This window comes from Lithobates pipiens, unplaced genomic scaffold (genome assembly GCF_037356315.1).
Source record: "Lithobates pipiens isolate NorthernLeopardFrog02 unplaced genomic scaffold, aLitPip1_a1.2 Scaffold_16, whole genome shotgun sequence".
Lineage (NCBI taxonomy): Eukaryota > Metazoa > Chordata > Amphibia > Anura > Ranidae > Lithobates > Lithobates pipiens.
This window is the reverse complement of record NW_027507748.1, coordinates 556,457,162-556,480,922: the sequence shown is the minus strand read 5'-3', so window position 1 is coordinate 556,480,922 and position 23,761 is coordinate 556,457,162. Positions and strand designations below refer to the sequence as shown.

Here is a 23,761-nt window from a genome sequence, read left to right as displayed (position 1 = left end):
CAAACTCATCAATAATATTTTCGTAAGACAAAGTGTTTAAAAGTTATGACTCAATGGCAAGTAAAGCTAAACTTTACCCAAAGATGATCGATTATGCTGCCACTGTGCCAAACGCTCCCACTTTGCCAATTAAACGCTGCCGCTGTGCCCTCAAATGCTGCCACTGTGCCATCAAAAGCTGCCACTGTGCCATCAAATGCTGCCACTGTGCCCATTAAACGCTGCCACTGTGGCCATCAAATGCTGCCACACTGCCATCAAACGCTGCCAGTGTGCCCATCATATGCTGCCAGTGTGCCCATCAAATGCAGCCAGTGTGCCCATTAAATTTTAAAATGTTCTACTTTTCCAGTTCTACACATGGGGTGCGGGAGCCAGGGGAGGAGAAAGAAGACCTACCTTGTCCTCCTGGCCAGCTCAGCTCTGAATCTGATCAATTCCTCCACACTGCTGCTGCTAGTTTCACTTGAGCCCACTCCACTCTGTGCCATGGTAAGACTCCTCCTACTGAGGACTCTGTTCCTCCGAGTCCGATCACGCTTGCTTGCAGGCAGCATAGCAAGAGGTGGGGCAAGAGCATCAGTGGAGCTCAAGGCCCAGCCCACCCGTGGCCCGCTCCTTGATCAAATAAAAAGCAGTACTGGCACTACGTGTGTGTGCTGCTCATGCCGGCTGTCTGTGACAGACAGTGGGGATTTTCAGCTCCGATTTGCGGGCAGCGCATGCAGCGCCACCCTGCACCACTGCCGCCCCAGCTTGGCCTCAGTGGCCTTGTGGGAAATCTGGCCCTGAGTGTGTGTACATTCCCGGCCCTTAGAGCCTTCACTCACCCCTAGTCTGTGGTGATGATGATGAGGATCCTGTTGGAGAGGTGTTGATCATGCTGTCGGCCCATGGTAGCAGTTTCAGACCCGCTGCCTACCTCGCTCACGCTGGCAGGAACAGTGGCACTATGGGTGTCTGCATAGGGCCTCCTTATCCTGCATATTCTTTCATAGTAGCTTCTGTCCTGTCAGCCCATCCACTGACACTTCCAGTCAGCGGTCCTCTTCTTCTGGTCCCTGTAAAATCCCTGATGATCCTATGGTCTTGCCTCAAGTCCAGGTCTGCCTACAGGGGGATGAAAAGTTCCATGGCTGGCCTCAGGTAACCTATTACCATCAGTATACAGGGCAGCCCTGGCACTTCAGGAATGAGAGGCATAATACAAGCATAGGGCCTACAGATGTAAGTGAAGATGAAGCTGTCACCAGTGAAAATCTATTCTTTTCTATTCTATTTAAATTCAAATTGATTCTATTTGAATTTGGGTAAATGGTTATATTCTATTCTATTGGTTTTATTTTAATTCTATTCTTCTCTATTCTATTATAGTCTATTCTATTCTATTCTTTTTTTCTATTCTTATGTATTCAAATTCAAATTTATTCTATTTGAAATCCGAACTTCAGAAGATGGTTAGATTCTTTCTATGTTATTCTAAGTTCCAGTCTATTTGTTGCTATTGTATTCTAGTCTATTCTGTTCTTTTATTTATTTTTGATAATCACTGTTATCAGCAGAAGGTTTAACTGTCACAAATAGCTTTCATTCATAACAGTTGCTTAATATTGTGATGCTGTGATTGACTTGAGCTAATCACATGGTACAGGGTGCCAGGTACCATGTGATAGCTGTGGGCCAATCACAGCATTACAATTGTAAGCAAGATGTTATGAATGGAAGCCATTGATGACAGTTTTGCTTACATGTAATCATGTGATCGCTATGATTGGTTATAGCAATCACATGATACCCTGGCCATTCACAGCGGGCAGGTACAGAGCACTGTGAGGTCACGAGTTTGCACCGCTGTGCTCCTCTGGCCATATCTAATACTGGGAAGAACCGCAGTCCATACCGGCCACTATACCTTCGGTGGATTTTCACAGAGTCAGTCTAGTGACGGATCTTTGCCTGTTTTGGTGCATATTGGAAGTCGGAGTTGCTGTACATCTCCCCGGTTGTGATTACACCAATAAGCCTTTTAGACTCATTAGGCATAAGCCTAGTTGGGTCCATTGTATCCGGTAAGCCTCTTTCCTTATGGTGGTGGATATCTACAGACAACTCACACAGTCACCTTATTTATTCCAGCACTTTATTGACTTTATTATGCATTTATAGTTGATACAATTTTGTTTCACTTCCAGAATATTTGTCATGATCATATCGACACAAGTATTTTTATTTTGTTTTACAATTTTGTCTCACGTTTTTGCACTTTTTGGATATTATGTTCTTTTGTAGTTTTAATTGATTGTGAATTATTTATTTACCATCATCAGCGCTGCACTTTACTATTCCACATTTGTTTTAATATATTACAAAATCTCTGTTGTGATGGCAGCTATTATTTACAGTTTTTTTTCCTTTTCAAATCCTATCTATGTACTTATGCTAGCAACATAAGGATTAAAAATAGTCAGTGTTGATTGAGATAGTGAAGTTCTGCTTTAATCACTTCCGGACTGCCCGCCATTGTTTTACATTGCTACTTTGAAGAGGAATACCATTGTCATGGTAGCAGCTAGTTACCATAACCCCAGTATCATCTTCAAAAGTAGGCGGTGCGCTTTAAGATAAAAGTGGCCTCTGCGGCGGATTCGCCTCGAGATCACTTTAATCAGCAGCAGGAGAGGGCCCCCTCCCTTCCGCCACTCTCCGGTGCCCTATGCCGCTTACCGGAGCTGTCGATAGTGGCGGAGGCGATTGTATCCTCTGCCTAGTCTGACATGGAGACAAGTGAGGAGAAGCTTGCCCCCACCCATCTCCATATCATTGCAGTGAGGAAGCGACGTCAAAATGTCACTTCCACCCATAGTCTTTTTGACCCCAGATCTCATATTTAAGAGGTCCTGTCATGCTTTTGTTTATATTACAAGGGATGTTTACATTCCTTGTAATAGGAGTGAAAGTGACCCATTTTTTTTTTTAAGAACAGTGTAAAAATAAAAGGTAAGATAAATAATAAAAAAAACATTTTTTAAATGCACCCCGCCCCGCCGAGCTCGCCCGTAGAAGCGAATGCATACGTGAGCAGCACTCGCATATGAAAATGGTGTTCAAACCACACATGTGAGGTATTGCTGCAATCATTAGAGCAAGAAAATTAATTCTAGCCCTATAGCTCCTCTGTAACTCCAAACCTGCAACCTGTAGAATTTTTTAAACGTCGCCTATGGAAATTTTTAAAGGTAAAGTTTTGTCGCCATTCCACAAGTGGGAGCAACTTCGAAGCGTGACATGTTGGGTCTCAATTAACTCGACGTAACATTACCTTTCACAATATAAAAAAAAAAATTGGGCTAACTTTACTGTTGTCTTATTTTTTATTAACCCTTTAACGTTCTGCTCCACCGTTTGGTAGCGCACATTTTGAGTCATGCTAACTCATTGAAAAGTGTGGACTTTAAACGGTTAAAAAAAGGAATTTTTTTCCCAAAAAACTGCGCTTGTTCCGCAGCGCAAATACAGAAAGAATCCTTAAGTGGTTAAATATCATCAGGTCTCATATCTGAAATGATTATGGAGGAATCCAGCTTTATTGCTGATGCTTCAATATTTATTTTCTAGGTTGTTTTGCAACTACCTCCCTCATTTTCTCCTGATCACGGAAGAGCTGGGAACTTTTCTTCTAGGAGGCAAGAAAGGGTAAGTGACAACATGACCATAAAGTGATTAGTCACATCTCACATGCCTAAAAAGAATCTGTTAGCAAGCAAGAATGGCTGCTACATGAAGTAGTCTGTTAGATATTGTAGCATGTTATTGCTGAGCAATGTTTGGATAAATAAATGTAACAATTACTAACAAATGTAATCTAGGCATAGCAATTTTTGGAAGGTCAGTAAACAAAAATGTACTTTTCCAAATGGAAATAGATTTTTGGCTGCTGATTTACAACACAGTAGGGATGAGCCGAACACCCCCCTGTTCGGTTCGCACCAGAACCTGCGAACAGACCTAAACTTCGTGTGAACTTTAGAACCCTATTAAAGTCTATGGGACTCGAACGTTCACAATCTAAAGTGCTCATTTTAAAGGGTAATATGCAAGTTACTGTCCTAAAAAGTGTTTGGGGACCCGGGTCCTGCCCCAGGGGACATGGATCAATGCAAAAAAAAGTTTTAAAAATGGACGTTTTTTCAGGAGCAGTGATTTTAATAATGATTAAAGTGAAACAATAAAAGTGTAATATTCCTTTAAATTTCATAGCTGGGGGGTATCTATAGTATGCCTGTGAAGGGGCGCATGTTTCTGGTGCTTAGAACTGTCGCTGCACAAAGTGTCATTTGTGCAGGAAAAAAAGTCTTTTAAAATCACTTGCGGCTAAATTGTCGGGTCTCCGTAATACAGAGAACACTCAATGAGTGTTCTCTGTATTAGCCGACAATTCATTCATTCATTGATTAAAAAAAAAAGCGTGGGGGTTCCCCTAAATTCAATTACCAGGCCCTTCAGGTCTGACATGGATATTAAGGGGAACCCCGTGTCAAATTTAAAAAAAAAATTGACGTGGGGGTCCCCCCAAATATCCATACCAGACCCTTCAGGTCTGATATGGATATTAAGGGGAACCCCGCATCAAATTTTTAAAAAAAATTGACGTGGGGGTCCCCCTAAAAATCCATATCAGACCCTTTATCCGAGCACGCAACCTGGCAGGCCGCAGGAAAAGAGGGGGGGACGAGAGAGCGCCCCCCCCCCTCCTGAACCGTACCAGGCCACATACCCTCAACATTGGGAGGATGCTTTGGGGGTCTGTGACCCCTCAAAGCACCTTGTCCCCATGTTGATAAGGACAAGGGCCTCATCCTCACAACCCTGGCCATTGGTTGTGAGGGTCTGCGGGCGGGGGGCTTATCAGAATCTGGAAGCCCCCTTTAACAAGGGGACCCCCAGATCCCGCCCCCCCCTGTTTGAAATGGTAAGGGGGTACAAAAGTACCCCTACCATTTCACAAAGAAAGTGTCAAAATGGTTAAATAAGACAAACACACTTTTGAAAAATTCCTTTATTAAAAATGAAAAAAAAAAAAAAAAAGATTCCAGCGGTGCTAATCCACTCTTGCTATCCAGCGACGGATCTCCGGGGTCCAGCGATGGATGATCATATCCAGCGACGGGGAATCTCTCAGTCCAGCGCTGTCCATACATCCTTCTTCTGTCTCCTCTCCGGAGACACTGCAGAGAGCACAGCGCTGACGTTTCTTATATTGGGAGGGTGGGGCCACCCGTCACCTGACCCCGCCCCTCTGACGCTGCAGAGGGAAGCCAGGGGTTCCCCAGTGACGTGTGGGTGACCCCGCCCCCTCTGATGTAACGCAGGTTTCCGTTACATCATTTTTTGCATTGATCCATGTCCCCTGGGGCAGGACCCGGGTCCCCAAACACTTTTTAGGACAGTAATCTGCATATTACCCTTTAAAATGAGCACTTTAGATTTTTCCCATAGACTTGTATAGGGTGTTCTGGCTTTTCGAATTTGCTACGAACAGCCCAAATTGTTCACTGTTCGCTGAACAGGCGAACAGGCAATGTTCGAGTAGAACATGAGTTCGACTCGAACTCGAAGCTCATCCCTACAACACAGCAATCTTACTTGACATATAACTGATGCACTTTGAAATGTTTGTCAACAGGGTGTATGAACATTGTGTGACCATTAAATTGCACAATGCAGCGTGTCTTGCTGAGTCAATTCGTTTTTATATTCTAGTATTGCTAAATTTACTCAGAGGGCTGAAATGTTAAATAATTAGAAATGTACACACACTTTGCTATAAAATCAGAGGAATAAATAAAAGGAGTTGTTTTACACCTCTGGTTACTTGCCAATAGCTTCCCTTAATAAATAAAAGCAGTTTCTTCATTTCCTCACTTTACTCTAAGCCACTGAAGTTGTTTTTAGTGTTGTTGGTTTACTTTATTGCAAGGCTGTGCAACTGTATCAAATCATTCATCATGACAGCACTACTTATCCACTGATTTTATAATCATTTTGCTACAATATGAACATGCAAAAACAGTTCTCGTGCAAATTCCAGAGTATTTTATTTCTGTTTGTCACTTAGTCGTTTGATTTGTTGCTGGCTATTGCAGGGAAAAGTTGTATCAATCACTGTATGTTTTATAATATCAGTTCTGCTAGTTCTCAAGGTGCAGCTTTCGGTCCTCCTGGTCTTTTTCAAACTGCTTTTACTGCCATAGTATTATCGTCCGATGGCACACTGCCTCATTGTTTTTGGAGTCAATAAGGCATCCACCTCTGGCTGAGGCTCTACTGCTGACTTTTTCAGTGAGCACCACCCCAGTGTGCATGTTCTATGAGGATCAGCTAGGCCTCCTAGGTTGTATGGTTGTTTTGGCCCTATATTCTAATGATTATTACTAAGGACTCATTAGCACCAGAACATGGTGCAGGAAAGGTGATTCCTATGTGTTTCCTGCACTGCACATGAATGTGCTGCCCTTGCGAGATGTGTGCAGGTGTTAAATAATTAGAGGCGCCCTAATGTTTGCAGCCACCAAACCACAGGGTACCTCAGTAGGATTTGCAATTTGCAAAAGTAGTGCTTCCACAATGTTATGCACATTACAGTGCATTTTGTAGGCCATTTAAAATGAATGGGATGTAAAAAATAGAATGCAAGGGAACACGCGGGAATGCATACATTCCAGTGTAAACTTGCCCTTAATCTAGTTAGCTAACAGTAGACTGATGTTTAGGAATACCTTTAGATTGAACTCATTGTTTGGAGGTCTCCTTTCCTGATGGTACAGCTGTAGGTACCTGAGTTTATCACTAAGCCACATAGTCTGCATTCTAGGTCACCATGTCCAGTGGGTGTGGTGTCCAGCAAGCCCATTTGAAAGTCCACAAGCTGCCTATTATTAGTCCTCCACTCTAATTCATCTAGCCATAGATGGAATAAAATGTGGCTGCTTCAGCAGTGATCAGCCAAATTTGAATCTATATGTGACTGCTCCCATTCAGCAGAAGTTGATTTAATTATTGACTTCTGTCAAACAGGCTTGTTGGAAATTTTTTCTTGATCAGACCCTGGGCAATGGGAGGAGAACCCTCCGCTGTTAGAATACAATCTATCAGTGTGGAGGATTCTTCTATTCACCTCGATTGTGCAGTCTGCTGTCTTTCTTTCTTTGGCTGCCATCACTCTGTGAACATACATATGCGAATAAGGGGATTAGGAAGTTACCTATTTAAGGCGTCACCTGTGATCTTTATGTGTGCTCCACTACCCCCGTACAGTGACCGGTCAAGGTGGGCCTTGGTTGAGAGATTGGCCTTTTTTTTATATTTGTGGTTGACTGATTTATCTGAACACCCTGTACAGTATATACATTTGACTTCTCCAACCTCTGAAGAATATTGAAACGTATTGAGTCATCTCACATTGAACTATTTGTGAATTGTTACAAATCTATACTATATACATGATCTCATGCAGGAACTAGAGTGCTTAGGCTTTTGGTTATGTAAAAATGGGTGATGGTTTTTTGTACTCTCAGCCTTTTATTTTATCCATAACATTTTAGTTTTGTAATAAAATAGACAATTTGTATATCCATTGTGTTCATATTTGTATTTTTTGCATTGAAGTGGATGTATACCCCATAAAAAAACATTTTTTAATTAAGGCTTGTACCTTGTACAGTATAGGATTTCATATCATCTGTGCCCAGTCTTGCCACGAAGAGATAATCCAGCTCTGAGCAGTTCTCTTATCTTTTTTCAGTGAGATAAAAACTGACACACAGAGAAACAGGAGTCAGTTCTTCCCCCTTAATGTGAGTGACAGGTGATTTGCATATCTCATGCACAAGCCTGAGAGAGGCATTCTGTGTACTTCAGATCCATTCCTCCTTCCTTCTCCAGCTCTCTCAGGATTGGCTGCTCCACACCTTAGCATGATTGGGCATGCTGAAGTCATATGGCGACTTTTTGGGGTTTTGACTGGATGTTAGTGATCATAGCAGAAGTTCAGTGTAAGAAATACACAGGAGAAAATACATGTTGTCAAGGGGAGTGTAGAGGTGGGCGGCAGGTCTACTGACATCATGACTCCACCCGCCGAGCTCCGGACAACAGACCCACCCACAGAATCTGCAGTTTTTTGAGTCTCATAACAGAGGGGAGACATATGACAGGTAAGGTTCATGCAGGAGGCATGTATATCCTTATAGATAACCACTATGACAGTAGTTTAGAAAGGATGAGAGTGGGTTTACAACCACTTTAAGGTAAAAAAAAGTTTTGCCAGCTCTTCTCCTAGCCACCCATCCCTAAACACTTACCAGCTTCCTCTCACGATCCAGTGCTGTGCCATCTGCAGTAGAGCCCCACTGACTTCCTCTTCTCACAGGATACTCTGAGAGCAGACCATTGGCTCCTGCTGCTGTCAGTCAAATCCTGTTAAGCCTAGTATACATTGGCTGAATGTCGCACGACATCTGCCGGTGTATGGCAGCCGGACCGACAGTTTGGCCAGCTTCTGTCAGATGAGTATGCTGGAAAACCAGCAGCCGCACAGATCCTGATCAGTGCTCTCAGCCAGTGGTTAAGTGCACTGACCGGAATGTTCTGGAGGGGGGCCCTTCCCCCTGTCAAAACCCAAAAGAACAGCAGGGGAGATCGCTGCACTAACGTCGGATCATTAGTACAGCCCAATAGAGCAGGGGGCATTGCTGAGCCACACTGTCTCAAGAGTGTACCTGCATGGGCGGCCCCATAGCACATGGAAGAGAGGAGGAGTGGAGAACACTGGTGGGGGAAGGCCACCAAAAAAAGAAAGAGCTATCATTGCACAGAGCAAGTAAGTATAACATTTTTTTTTTTTTAAATAAAAAATAAATTAAAAAAAACCTTTGACTTTAATATCACTTTAATTTTGGTTGTGTGTCAGTATAGTGTTGATTGTGTCTTTGTGGACATGTTTCTAACTTATTCTGTCTCTGTCTTTTATTTGTATATGTATTACCGTGATTTGGTCATATTTACCATACATTTGTTTTGTTTTGTGGAACTTTGCCTTCCTTTTTTGGATGGGAATTTCCAACATTAATCTATTGTAATTGTTTATCTGGACACATGCAGAGATTGCTCATAATAACTAGGGGAAATTATGGCATTAGGATTTGTGATGATATCTTTTGTTCATACTGTTTTATATGCCTGTCCGTAATTTCTATTTCTTCATTCCACATGTTGATCTGATTATTTTTTTTTTTTAACACAGTGGACATTCTTTTTAAAAAAGAGACCACAACTTTAGAAACCTTATACTAACATAAGTGGAAGTGCAAGGTATCAATTCCTGTTCCTAGCATCAGCCACTTAATCACGCTCTGTCAGTCGAATCCAGTAATCAGAACAAAATGGCATATATCTTCTGATTAGGATAAGCTCAGGCTCATAGCCAAGCAGCCACACCTATGCAAGGGGCATTTATACACGTGGCTGCAGGGTATGGAATGCTTCTGATGCCAAAGATTAGCTGTCAGCTTTGGCAACCTCCCAGCAGGATTGCTCAGTTCACACTTATGTTCAAAGTAACCCACCTGAGCTCATCATTAATTGGCAGCTCCGAAAACACAGAAACATAGAAGAGTTTTAGCAGTAGATTTTTTTTTTTTTGTCATTTTAATTTTTCCTTTTTCTTTTTTTATAGCCACTTTTTGTTTGAGAATAGATCTATGTTTGTACCAAGCATATTTAACTGCTTGCCGACCAGCCACTGCAGTTATACTGGCACGGGTGGGCGAATTGCTGTCATGTCACGTCGCTCCTCAAGGCGGCCGCTAGGGGCCCCGGAGCGGATGCGAGTGCCCGGCTGTCTAGATGACCGTCAGGATCCCTCGATGGCTCGTAACACAGCGAGAACCGGGATCTTCTCTGAGGGAAGAAGTAACAGATCGTCTGTTCGTTACAAAGTACAAACAGCGATCTGTCATCTCCCCTAGTCAGTCCCCTCCCCCCCTTCAGTTAGAACACACACCAGGGAACACAATTAACCCCTTGATTGCCCTTTGGTGTTAACCCCTTCACTACCAGTGAAGTTTTTACAGTAATAAGTGCATTTTTATAGCATCGATAGCTGTATTAATTAATGCCAATGGTCCCAAAAATGTGTCAAAACTGTCCGATGTGTCTGCCATAATGTCGCAGTCTCAATAAAAATCGTCAGCTGGCCTCCACTACTAGTAAAAAAAAATTTAAAAAAATAAAAATGCTATAAATCTATCCGCTATTTTTTAGACACTATAACTCTTGCGCAAACCAATCAATATACGCTTATTGTGATTTTTATTACCAACAATATGTAGAAGAATACATATCGGCCTAAACCTAGAGAAAATTAGCTTTTTATAAAAATAAATAAAAAATTGGATATTTATTATAGCAAAAAGTAAAAAATATTGTGTTTTTTTTTTTCAAAATTGTCGCTATTTTTTTGTTTATAGTGCAAAAAATAAAAACCTCAGAGATGATAAAATACCAGCAAAAGAAAGCTCTATTTGTGGGAAAAAAATTACGTCAATTTTGTTTGGGTACAACATCACACAACTGCACAATTGTCAGTTAAAGAGACGCAGTGCCGAATCGTGAAAAGTGCTCTGGTCAGTAAGGGGATAAAATCTTCCGGGGCTGAATCGGTTAATTTAACTTACCGTTGACTCAAACGCCAGCTACTCTTTCAGTAAAATAATACATTGTAAGGTTAGTTTTGAGATTTCCTCTTGCTAGGGCTACTGCTTTTAATACCCTTAACCACTAGAGATCCGCACTATAGCCAAATGACGGCGCGGACCTGCTTTGCCGGGACTACGTCTATTGACGTCAACCCATGCATGAGCGGCTTGCGCGCCCCCTGAGGAGTGCGCACAGCGCGCTCTGTGATCAGCGAGTCTATGAGACTCGCCTGATCACGGATCCGAGCAAGGGGTCGATCCCGACCCCTTACCACGTGATCAGCTGTCAGCCAATGACAGCTGATCATGTGATCACAACAGAGCCGGTAATTGGCTAGTTTTTAAAAAAAGCCGATCACCGGCGGCCGTGAGAGGGACTTCAGTCCCGATCACGGCGAGCTGGAGTCAGCTCTTCAGTGCCCACCTGCCCCTTGCCAGTGCCACCCATGTGTAGGAAAAGTGCCACTCATCAGTGCCACCTATTAGTGCCCATAGTGCCACCCATAGTGCCACCCATTAGTGCCCATAGTGCCACCCATCAGTGCCCATAGTGCCACCTATCAGTGCCCACAGTGCCAGCTATCAGTGCCCACAATCTGCCACAACAGTGCTGCACCTCAGTGCCACATATCCGTGCCCATCAGTGTCATCAAACATTGCCCATCAGTGCTTCCCATCAGTGCCCAGCAGGGCCACCTATCAGTGCCACATATCAGTGCCCATCAGTCCCATCTATCAGTGGTACCTATCAGTGCCCATCCGTGCCACCCATCCGTGCCATCTTATCTGTGATCATCTTTGCCCATCAGTGCCGCCTTATCTGTGCCCATCAGTACTGCCTTATCTGTGCCTATCGGTGCCACCTTATCTGTGCCTATTAGTGCCGCCTTAACTGTGCCTATCAGTGCCCACCAGTGCCTCCTCATCAGCGCATTTCAATGAAGGAGCAAAATGACCTGTTTGCAAATTTTTATAACAAACTATTAAACATGATTTTTTTTTTTTTTTTTTTTGCATTTTTTTTATTTGTTTAGCAAAAAATAAAACTCCCAGCTGTAATTAAATACCACCAAAAGAAAGTTCTATTTGTGGGAAAAAAAATGATAAAAATTTCATTTGGGTACAGTGTTGTATGGCCGCGCAATTGTCATTCAAAGTGCATCAGCGCTGAAAATTGGTCTGGGCAGGAAAGGGGTTTAAGTGCCCAGTAAGCAAGTGGTTAATGTATTTAAAGTAGGGCTGTTACTGATTAAAATGTTCGTGTTCGTTTTTTTTAAAATCAATTAATCAACTAATTTTGATTAATTATAACGCACATACAGATCCAATTACTCTTAGCTGATCTCCTTGCTTTGCAAATCTGCAGTAGTCAGTGGTAAATGTGGTATACACTATATACCAGCGATGGCGAACCTTGGCACCCCAGATGTGATGGAACTACATTTCCCATGATGCTCAACTATACTGCAGAGTGCATGAGCATCATGGGAAATGTAGTTCCAAAACATCTGGGGTGCCAAGGTTTGCCATCACTGCTATATACAATCACCCGACACTAGTTAGTTTCCACAATCTATGACTTAACTTCACAGTTCACACAAATAAGTTTTTAATTCAAACTGTAGCACTGACATAAGTCATTTTTTTTATTAAACTTTAATAAAAATGTAGAAAGTTAGTTTAACTTTAATTATAAAATGTATCTAATATATTGACTGTCAGTCACTTTATAGTAGGCAAGTAGGCATCTTTTTAGCCAGTCATGCAGACATACCAGAGTGTTTATATTTTTTGTTTTTTTTACAACAATGTTAAAAACGGAGGTTATCAAATTTGCCTACACTTAACTCACTGAATGATCCCAGTTAACCACATCCATATTTACCATCACTGTCCAGGCTGTCCGGTGACGTCACAGACATCAACGTCACTGGACTCCTCCCCCCTTCCCTTCGTTAGCAGACGGAGGCACTTGGGGAAAGGGGGAGGGGTCCGGTGACATTGATGTCCGTGACGTCACCGGATCTCCAACGGAACTCTCTGAAGACCCGGAAGCCGGCGGAGAGGTGAGTAACGATCAAAAAAACTTAACGATTAATCGAGGAATTAATCATTAATTTTCCCAGCCCTAATTTAAAGGTTTCAACTCTCTCCCATTTTTCTGTACATATTACAGTAGAATTCCAGCCTAAACCTAACTAGACTTAAACTAGTGTTAAGATGTTCACTCCCCACACCTAACACCTATGCTGGCTAACCTTTGTATAAAAGATGCATATACTCACCAATTTTCAGCCTGTACCAGTCTGGTTTCATGATTTGGCTCCCAGTGCCAACCAAAGGCAGCTGCAGTGGTGAGGAGGGAGCGTCAGCGATGGCTGGGACATATGAGTCTATGGGTGACTCCACCACTCCCAGATTTTCCAGCTGATATCAAGAGTTCTCTCCTGCCCCCTGCAGCCTCCACTGACTGACACATAGGATTATGTGACCACAATGGTCTGAAAACAGTAAAAGTATATACACTTTTTACACAGGTTAAACCAGTCAGCATAGGTGTTTTTAGTGTGCTAAATTTTAGGTATAGGTCTTGTTAGTCTAGTATCAGTCTAGTATTCTGATTGTTATAGTGGTTAGTATATGTAATAGCACAATTGTCAGCGGCAGTAAACATTGGGCTATAATTAACGGTGGAACATACACTATATTGCCAAAAGTATTGAGACACCCCTCCAAATCATTGGATTCAGGTGTTCCAATCACCTCCATGACCACAGGTGTGTAAAAAAGCATGCATACTGCTTCTACAAACGTTGATGCAAAAATGGGCCGCTCTCAGGAGCTCAGTGAATTCAAGCGTGTTACCATGATAGGTTGCCACCAGTCCATCCGTGAAACTTCCTTGCTACTAAATATTCCATGGCCAACTGTTAGTGGTATTATAACAAAATGGAAGCAACTGGGAATAACAGCAACTCAGCCAGGAAGCGGTAGGCCACGTAAAATATAGAGCAGGGTCAGCGCATGCTAAAGCGCACAGTAAGCAGAAGTCGCTGACTGTCTGCATAGGCAATAGCTACAGACCTCTAAACTTCGTGTGGCCTTCAGGTTAGCTCAACAATAGTGTGTAGAGAGCTTCATGGAATGGGTTTACATGGCCGAGCAGCTGCATCCAAGACTTACAAAGTGCAATGCAATCATTGGATGCAGTGATGTAAAGCACACCACCAATGGACTGTAGAGCAGTGGAGACGTGCTGTCTGGAGTGACGGATCATGCTTCTCTGTCTGTCAATCCGATGAATGTGTCTGGGTTTGGTGGTTGCCAAGAGAGTGGTACTTGCCTGACTGCATTATGCCAAGTGTAAATTTTGGTGGAGAAGGGATTATGGTGTGGGGTTGTTTTGCAGGGGTTGGGCTTGGCCCCTTAGTTCCAGTGAAGGGAACTCTTAAGGTGTCAGCATACCAAGACATTTTGGACAATTTCCCTTTAATAAGGGGGTCCCCAGATACCGGCCCCCCACCGTATGTGAATGAGTATGGGGTACAATGTACCCCTACCCATTCACCTGTAAAATAAAGTACAAAAAAAACACAACACACAAGATAAAATAGTTTATTGCACAGCTCCGGGGGTCTTCCGTCTTCGGGGGGTCTTCTCGCTGGACTCCCCCGCTATCTTCTTCTAGCTCTTTTGCTAGCGGAGGAGCCCGGCTTTCTTCCTCGCCGCCGCCCCCTCTTCTTCCGACTTCGGGGGTCTTGTCCCCCTCTTCGGTTCTTCTGCCGGGCCACCGCGCCTTCTTATAGCTCTTTTACAGGCGGTGGCCCGGTCTTCTGTCATCGCCACCGCCTTCCGTTCTTCTTCTTCTTCTCCTGGAGATGTTGACTCGACGTTCTCTCCGGCCGCAATGCCAGGGACGCGCTGTGCGGCGACTTATATAGGGACAAGGGGCGGGGTTATCGGTTGATGTCACATGGGTTGATGTCACATGCGACAGTCCCAGTATCCTCTGGGACTGTGACACCATAATGGGTGGGGACATCATCCGGCGATGTCCCGATTTTTTCGGCGTTGGGGTTCCCCTTTAAGTCCATACCAGGTGGCGGGGCCAGCAACGTCTCCTTCGCGGCCCCCGCCTACCTGGAGACCCGCTCGAAATGAGCGGACTTTCCTCCGCGTGTGTGGGCGAGTCCGTTCATTTCAAAAGTAGGGCGGATAGTACGGCGGACTTAGTACGCCGTATTAGTCCACTGAAAAAGTGCCGTGTGTGGGCAAGTAGCCCATTCGGAAAGTCAGACGGACAGTCTGGCGGGAAGTCCGCCAGACTAAGTCCGTTGGATAGTCGGCTACGTGTGTACGCGGCATTAGAAATACAAAATTTCAGCACTCTTTCCATGACACTGTATGCTTCTACTCCAAAAGCAGCAGTTATGACCGGGACACAGCAGAGCTTACAAGCTTACAAGCACAGCTGTAGCTTGCCACCTCACTCCTAGTGTCAATAGAAGCTCTCTCCTGTGCCTTAGCTCAGATCTCTGTCGTTACTGAGCTCAACTTGGATTCTTCCTTCTGTATCAACATTTTACTGTAGCTACAGGTCTCTGGGTCCCCCATTCCACAATGTTGGACCCAGGTGTGGGGTGCCAAGCTCACCAACTCCCTCACTACCGGGGTGACCATCTCCCCTGCCAAGTAATGATTCTCCACTGGCTGGTTGCTATAGCATTCATGCTACTATGCTGGTTACCCATAGCAAAAGCAATATAGCCCTATCTTCCACACATTCCTCCACACATTGAACTCTTACATGGTGGCCTTCTCACAACTCCTCTTTATACCATCTGTACAATCCCTGTTCAGGATATGCCCTGCATGCACCCCTTGTCAGAAGAACTTCAGACCAGGAACTTCAACAGTTAATTTTACTGAAGAACTTTTGCAGCAAATACGGGCATTTCAACACAATCTCTCACAGATATTTTGCAGCAGAAATCTCTCCTCTTTAGCCCCAGAGTCTAAGCACGATAAACCCCATGAGTGCATAAAGTCCACTTTATTTTATGTGGGTGCCCACAAAACATTTTCTCTGCCTAGCTTGCCTTCTTTCTCATATACTCCAGCCGGCCTCAGTGCAGAGCCCTCCCCATTTTATAGTAACACAGGTTAGAAGGCAGAGGAAAACATGATTGCTGAGAAGCATAGGCTCATTTATGACCAACTAATAAACCAATACTCCCCCCCCCCCAAAAAAAAAGACACAGAAGCTGATTAAAGCGGGAGTCCGCCTTTTTTTTTTTTTTAAAAAGCCAGCAGCTACAAATACTGCAGCTGCTGACTTTTAAAATAATGACACTTACCCGCCCAGCGCGCCCGCGATGTCGGCACCCAAAGCTGATCTCTCGATCGTCTCTCGGGTGCTGCCGCCGCCATCTTGGGTATGGGAATCAGGAAGTGGAGCCTTGCAGCTTAATTTCCCGGTTCCCTACTGCGCATGTGCGAGTCGTGCTGCGCAATAAGGATGGTCCCCGCTGTCTCTGGGATCCGTGTGTTTCCCAGCAGGCAGCGGGGGACCTTCGGAAAGGGGCGTAGATTCTGCGGAAAGGGGCGTAGCTTCTGCAGAATCTACGCCGGAAGTGGGTGCAAATACCTGTACTGTACAGGTATCTGCAACCCCCCCCCCCTGAAAGGTGCCAATTGTGGCGCCGGAGGGGGGGGAGGGTTCCAATGAGCGGAAGCTCCATTTAAGGGTGGACCTCCGCTTTAAGTTGGAAATAAGGCAAGGCTACATGTTTATTGAACCTTCCAAAAGTACAACTTTCCAAATGTACAAAACAATGCCAGGCACAGTATACCATGAGCACCCATAAATATCAACTCACATAGTCTAAGAGGCCTGTCCTTACCATCACTGCCAGACAGGCATTAGACTGACCCCAGAATTTACCAAACAACATGCCAGTCATAGTATACTGTGTGCAACCATAAACATAAACTCACATAGTCTAAGAGGCCTGTCCTTACCATCAGTGCAAGCTAGGCATTAGACTGACCCCAGAATTTAACTTGAGGGCATAGCCCATAAAGCAATATCAATTTCTGGCAAGGTCAAATCTGCCAATAAAGCGGTGAAAAAACATCACAACGGGCAGGAGGGTGGTCAACTCTAGTGACAGCTGAATCTCCTCATAACAGTTGGCTGTGCCTCAGCATAGCCTTTTCCTAGAGTTCAGGCTCCCCCCAGTCACCTCAGGTCTTGTAGCCAATCCTAAGGGAGCTATTTAACTTCCCTTTTAGGTTCACAACCACAGTGATGCCATACTTCCAGCAGTCAAGGCTCCCTTTCCCTGAAGGCGGTTCAAGGCGCCTTCACAGGGCTGGTGAACACAGAACCCAAGTTAACCCCTTACTAACTCAATGGTAGCCAGCAAGTTATAAAAAGTGGTCTGGCAACTTAATAAAACATATTTTTATTTGACTTCACCCTGCAAGTAGCAGCCTTCAAACTGTTTATGTCTGGTATGTACATCTGTATGCAAAATGCACTATTTTATTACCAAAAGTGCTATGCTGTACTAAACTTTTTGTCCACTTTTTGTCCAGCCTCTATAGTAATGCATTTCTTATTTTGAAGTGCCAATATAAAGGAAAAATAGAAGTCAAAAAGCACTTCTGCTTATTATAGACCTTTGTGGTCCATGTAACCGAGCCCGTGGCAGGGACGTGTCCTTTGCCTACATACTGTATGCTAAAAGGTGTCCCCTTTATCATTTCAGAAAGTTGGGAGGTATAGTTTAGAACAGCCTAATGGAAATCCATTTTCGAACAGTGTTGGGTTAATTTACTAAAGCGTTGATCTCTGAAGAGCAATCTGTGGTGGATCACTTTTTATAACGCGCTTGACAGGTGATGAGGAGGCGATATGTCCCCTAAAAGCCCATACTACCTTGCTGCAATGGAATGCAGTGACCTCCGAATGTGACATGGGGGGATAACTTTTGCCAGTGCCACTATGTAAAACATCATGGCCACTGCCATGTGTATACCCCTTTGTACGGCTGACTTTGCTGCTTTGGAGGCTGTAAAAATGTGGTATAATCACCTTGTCAGGATTCAGATCTGAACCCAGGATCTTTGTTCTATCTGGCAGTGGCTCTTCTTACTGTGCCACTTGAGATGTTGATGCCTGACCACTTGCACAACCTTAGTTTCTGTCTTGTTTCTGGTGAACATTGAACTCCTTGCTCCTCCCATGAACTTCCTATTAAAGTCTTTTGTTTGTACTTCCTGTCAGGATCTGGATCTGAACCTAATACTTCTGTTGCATCTGGCAGTGGCTCTTCTTACTTTGCCACTTGAGATGCTGGATGCCTGAGCCCTTGGACAATCTTATTTTCTATTTTGTTTCTGGTGAACCTTAAACTCTTTGTTTTGCTCCTCCCATGAACTTCCTATTAAAGCCTTGTCATTGCACTTCCTGTTTGCCAGATTATTGTACTCTTCTCCAAACAATATCTTGCTCCTTATGCTCCTGCTTCTGCCACTTGTTATCGACCTTTGGCTAGTTCCTCGACTACGCTTCTGCTTGATTTCACCCTGCAACCACTTTTTATTGACCTATGGTTTGTTTACTGAAAAGAAATGGCATTACTATTAATGAGATGAAAGGTGCTGCTCACCCCGAATATATACTGCCCCCCTTTTTTCTCCGACTTCTACCCCATTTTGGTATTTGGGAGGGTAGCGTGGCCTCTTGTGGGCCTTGGGGATGAGATTTGTTTTTCCCTTGCCCTTGTGTCCCTGCTGTCCAGTGTGCCGGGGCGGGAGTGTCCACTACATTGGTTGGATCCCTTGGCAGTCTTGGGCACAGTCGCCATAAGCACTTTGTGCAAACATCAGTGGTAAATATAAATAATTTTAATTATTAAATAGGCTTTTCTATCCAAAAAACATGTGTTGTTTTTGAAAGTACCATCTATGTTATGGATGATTTCGCTGTTACAATATATAATTTTTCTAGAGCTTCTTCCCCTATAGTCTCCTAAAAGAAGACCTCAATAAATATATGGTCAAATTGCTTTGGGATTGTGGAGCATAGTATGTTTCATACTTTTTGTTTTCTAGATCGCACTACTAGTATATGTACTTGCTGTTTGTATTTTTATGTGTACGCTTTCTAAGCTCATGTTTTAATACATGAAATGTCCTTGTCTTTTTGTAAAACATTTTATCATAATAAAACCTTTTTGATATAAAGAGATATTTTTCTTTAATCCCATGCTTTGCTAGCATTAAAACCCCATGGGGCAACTTTTCCCATTTCCATGGTTTGTTTACTGACCACACTTCCACTTGAACCCTACCTGCTACATCTGTTATCAGACCCCGGTGTCTGTTAACCAATCTCCACCATCAGGAGCTTTGGTGAAGACCGGTTAGTCTTTAGACCCCGTGCCTCAGGTGAGTCCACGTCACCCGCCAAGGTGACCTATTTGTGCATTTATCCTACCGGTTTCCGTATAAAGCTTTCCACTGCTACTGGCCCCCTGTTTTTACTGGAAATCTTAACTAAGCCTTATAGCAGTGTCTACTGCATTTTCTTCAAATGTTTTTTTAACCACTTGCCGCCCGCCCTATTACAAATTGACGGCGGCAAAGTGGTTTCATTATCCTAACCGGACGTCATATGATGTGATTAGGATTATGAGCCGCTGCGCGCCCCCGGGGGCGCGCATCGCGGCGATCGTTGTTGCGGGGTGTCAGTCTGACACCCGGCAACTACGATCTCGGTAAAGAGTCTCCGACGGAGACTCTTTACCATGTGATCAGCCGTGTCCAATCACGGCTGATCACAGTGTAAATGGGAAGAGCCGGTGATCGGCTTTCCCTCACTCGCGTCTGTCAGACGCGAGTAGAGGAGAGCCGATCGGCTGCTCCTCTGACAGGGGGGGTCTGTGCTGATCGATTATCAGCACAGCCCCCCCGAGGATGCCCACACTGGACCACCAGGGACACCACTAGACCACCAGGGAAAAGGTAATAAAAATCCATAATCCTCCCTAGACCACCAGGGTGCCAGTCAGCACAATGGGTGCCAATCAGTGCCCATAATGGATGCCAATCAGTGGCCACAATGGGCATCACTGATTGGCATGCATTATTGTTTGGCACTGATTGGCATCCATTACTATAACACCGATGCCGCCTATGAGTGCCCACCTGTGCCACCTATGAGTGCCCACCTGTGCCACCTGAGTGCCCACCTGTGCCGCCTGAGTGCCCACCTGTGCCGCCTATGAGTGCCCACCTGTGCCGCCTATCTATGCCCACCTGTGCCGCCTATCTATGCCCACCTGTGCCGCCTATCCATGCCCACCTGTGCCGCCTATCCATGCCCACCTGTGCCGCCTATCCATGCCCATCCGTGCCGCCCATCCGTGCCGCCCATCTGTGCCAGCTATCAGTGCCAATTTGTGCCACCTATCAGTGTCCGTCCGTGTCGCCCATCCGTGTCGCCCATCCGTGTCGCCCATCAGTGCCGCCTATCAGTGCCACTTCATTGGTGCCACATTGGTGCCCATCAGTGCCACCTTATCAGTGCCCATCAGTGTAGCCCCATCAGTGCCCATCAGTGAAGGAGAAAACGTACTTATTTACAAAGTTTTGAAACTGAAACAAAAAAAAACATTTTTTTTTTCAAAATTTTCGGTATTTTTTTATTTGTAGCGCAAAAAATAAAAACCGTAGAGGTGATCAAATACCACCAAAAGAAAGCTCTATTTGTGGGAAAAAAATGATAAAAATTTCATTTGGGTACAGTGTAGCATGACCGCGCAATTGTCATTCAAAGTGCGACAGCGCTGAAAGCTCAAAATTGGTCTGGGCAGGAAGGTGTTTAAGTGCCCTGTATTGAAGTGGTTAATGAATTAGAATGAATAAGAATAACTAAATTATATAAAGCACATTAGCAGTTTGGAAACACTGCCAATTCTGCCTGCAATCTTGATATATTCCCTGTGTACAGAAAGTAGAAATTCACTGGGCTTATTTCCTTCTAACAAACGTCTTCCTATATTTTATTTTAAAGTATAAAATATAAAAAGGGACGAGTGTGATGGCAGCAGTCTCAGATCTCGCTGCTGCCATCATAAAGTGACGATCGCTTTCTCTGCCAAACACTACGCAGAGATGTTTCCAGCTTGTGGGACAAGAATCTAAGTGCCAGCAGATTGAGAGTAATCACCACTGAGGTCAGTTAACTCTGCAGTTAACCTGTCACACAGTCAAATCACAGCCGCCCCCACATGTTTTAATGGAAACATGCACTGTTCACAGCATCTAGCAGTTCTAAAGTTTAAAGTGATTGTAAGATTTCAATTTTTTTTTAAAATAACAAACATGTCATACTTACCTCCACTGTGCAGCTCATTTTTCACAGAGTTGCCCTGAACCTCGTCTTCTGGGGTCCTCTGGCGGCTCTCATGGCTCGTCCCCACATCAGATAACCCCCTAGGAGAAGCGCCCTCCCGGGGTGGGCCTTGTGGGCTCGCTCCCAAGTCCATCGTTCGACGTCCAGAGCCGCTGAATGTATGACTTGGCCCCCTCGTCATTGGATTTGATTGACAGCAGCAGGAGCCAATGGCTGCACTGCTATCAATCTATTCAATCAAGAGCCAAGAACCTTGGGCAGAGGGTGAAGTTCCAGGGCTCAGTTAAGTAAAATGGGGGGGCTGGGGGGGGCCAGTCACTGGAAGGTGTTTTTTCACCTTAATGCATAGGAGGCATTAAGGTGAAAAAACATGTGCGTTTACAACCCCTTTAACCACTTCCCACCCGGCCAATGCACATATACGGCCGGGTGGGAGCCGCCTACTCCTGATATGACGTTCAGGAACGTCATTCAGGAGTAGCGGGATCACGCGCGCGCGCGCCCGCGCAGCGGCGCGATCCCGATGCGCCCGTGTCACCCGGACACGGCGCATCTCAGATCGGCAGGAGGGCTCTGTGATTGGCCCTCCTGATCACATGACGGCCGTGTCCAATCACGGCCGTCATGTGATGTAAACAAACAGCCGGTTGCTAGGCAATCGGCTCCTCCTCTCCTCACACAGAAGTCATCGCTGTGGAGAGGAGAGCAGATCGCTGCAGCCGGCTGCTGATCAGTGAGTATGAGCTGCTTTTTACAGCTTTTTACTCACTGATCACCAGTCTAGTGTACACAGTAAACACACCACACAGTAAACACATCACACAGTATAAACACAATGTCCCCACACATGTCCCCAAAACATACATGTCCCCAAATAATAAAAACACATGTCCCTAATAATAAAAACATGTCCCCCACATATGTCCCACTAAAATCACATGTCCCAATGATTATCTGCACACATATGTACGTGATCACCTGCACACATATGTACATGATCATTTGCGTACATATGTCCGTGATCACACAAACCAATTATTATACACTTAACGGATTTTTTTTTACCAAAAACATGTAGCAGAATACATTTTGGCTTAAATTTATGACAAAATTTGATTTTATTGGATTTTTATTGAAGTAGAAAAAAGAAAATAGTTTTTTTTTTCCAAATTTCCGCTTTTTTGCGCTTATATCGCAAAAAATAAAAAACGGAGTCGTGAATAAATACCACCAAAATAAAGCTCTATTTGTGCGAACAAAATGATAAAAATGTCATTTGGGTACAGTGTAGCATGACCGCGCAATTGTCACTGAAAGCGCTAGAGCGCTGAAAGCTGAAAATTGGGCTGGGAAGGAAGGGGGCGAAAGTGCCCTGTATTGAAGTGGTTAAGAAACATATGTGACATTTCCCATCACTCCCAGACAGGAATGTGCAGAATCTAAAATATGGTAGCCCTCACAGAGGCAAGGATTCTTTTATTTCTGGCTAAATGTATTTAAATATTCTGCTTAAGGATACTTAAAAGAGAAGCATGGGTTTGTTTTGTTTTCTGACATCATACTTACCTAGGTGGATGCAGCATCGGTCCCCCAGCGCCTCTACACTGAGAACCGAGTGATCGAACACCGCCGATGGCTCTGTTCTCATAGCTCCCCGAGTGGAGAGCTGCTGACTGTCAATCAGCATCTCTCCACTCTGCTCCTCCACGCTCATTGGAGCACTGAGCTGTGGAGGGGCGGGAAGTGTCTTATCAGTCCAGGCATCTGGTGGATCCAGACTCCCATTGTCAGGATGACGCGGTGCCTGGACTGATTCCAGTGATGTCAGCAGAGAGTGGACTTCAGTCTGCTCTCTGTTGTAAATGTATCACAGGAGTTCAAAACTAATTGCACTCCTGTGATCCATAGGTGAAGCCCAGTCATCCAAGCTCAGGCTGGACTTCTCCTTTAAAAATAGTTTTAATAAAAGAAAATAAAAAAATGGTGCAACAACGGTTAAATAAATGAGACACAAAATGAAAGGTACCTTGAAAAGTTTGCCTGGTCTTTGGTTCCTGTGTAGAGTCCAATTTATTTCAGAGTAATACTGATTCTGACAGAGTTACTGGTTCTCCCAAATACATACAGATGCAGACATCTTTTCAGGTTCCTGAAGGGGGTCTATGCAGAAATGACATAAACAATCAAGGGTTCTGAGGGGTGTGCTGAGGGGTGTTAAAGTATTTATATTGTTCCATCAAACACTATCTTAAAGCTGAAGTATGGCAATTGTTTTTTAAACAGCACCAGGATTCGGAACAGTACCTACCATGAACAAGGAATGTCCTGTGTGGTGGAAGCTGCTGTGTTTAGTTGAAATCATGGGCGTAGTATAAGGGGTTGCAGGGGTCACAATCGCAACCCTGACCCTAGCTCCAGGGGCCCTGCAGCCTCCCTGTCCTATTATAATATCCTTCACAAAATCCAGCTCAGATTTGCTCTAGGGCCCCACAGCTATACTCCAGTACTGGGCTTCTACTTTGCCTTCCATACCCCTCTGTTCCCATTGGCTGGGGAGAAGCTGTGAGCCATTTCCTGAATG

At 44.4% G+C, this 23,761-nt stretch overlaps 1 protein-coding gene across 1 annotated transcript in view; it reads left to right on the top strand.

Annotated features, from left to right (window-relative positions):
- The window catches only part of STAT6 (signal transducer and activator of transcription 6), a 335,411-nt gene that overhangs the window by 93,183 nt on the left and 218,467 nt on the right, over positions 1 to 23,761 (top strand). The window contains exon 2 of the mRNA XM_077483561.1: positions 3,616 to 3,693. The gene's annotated coding sequence lies outside the window, so the exon portion shown is untranslated. The remainder of the gene's footprint in view (positions 1 to 3,615; positions 3,694 to 23,761) is intronic.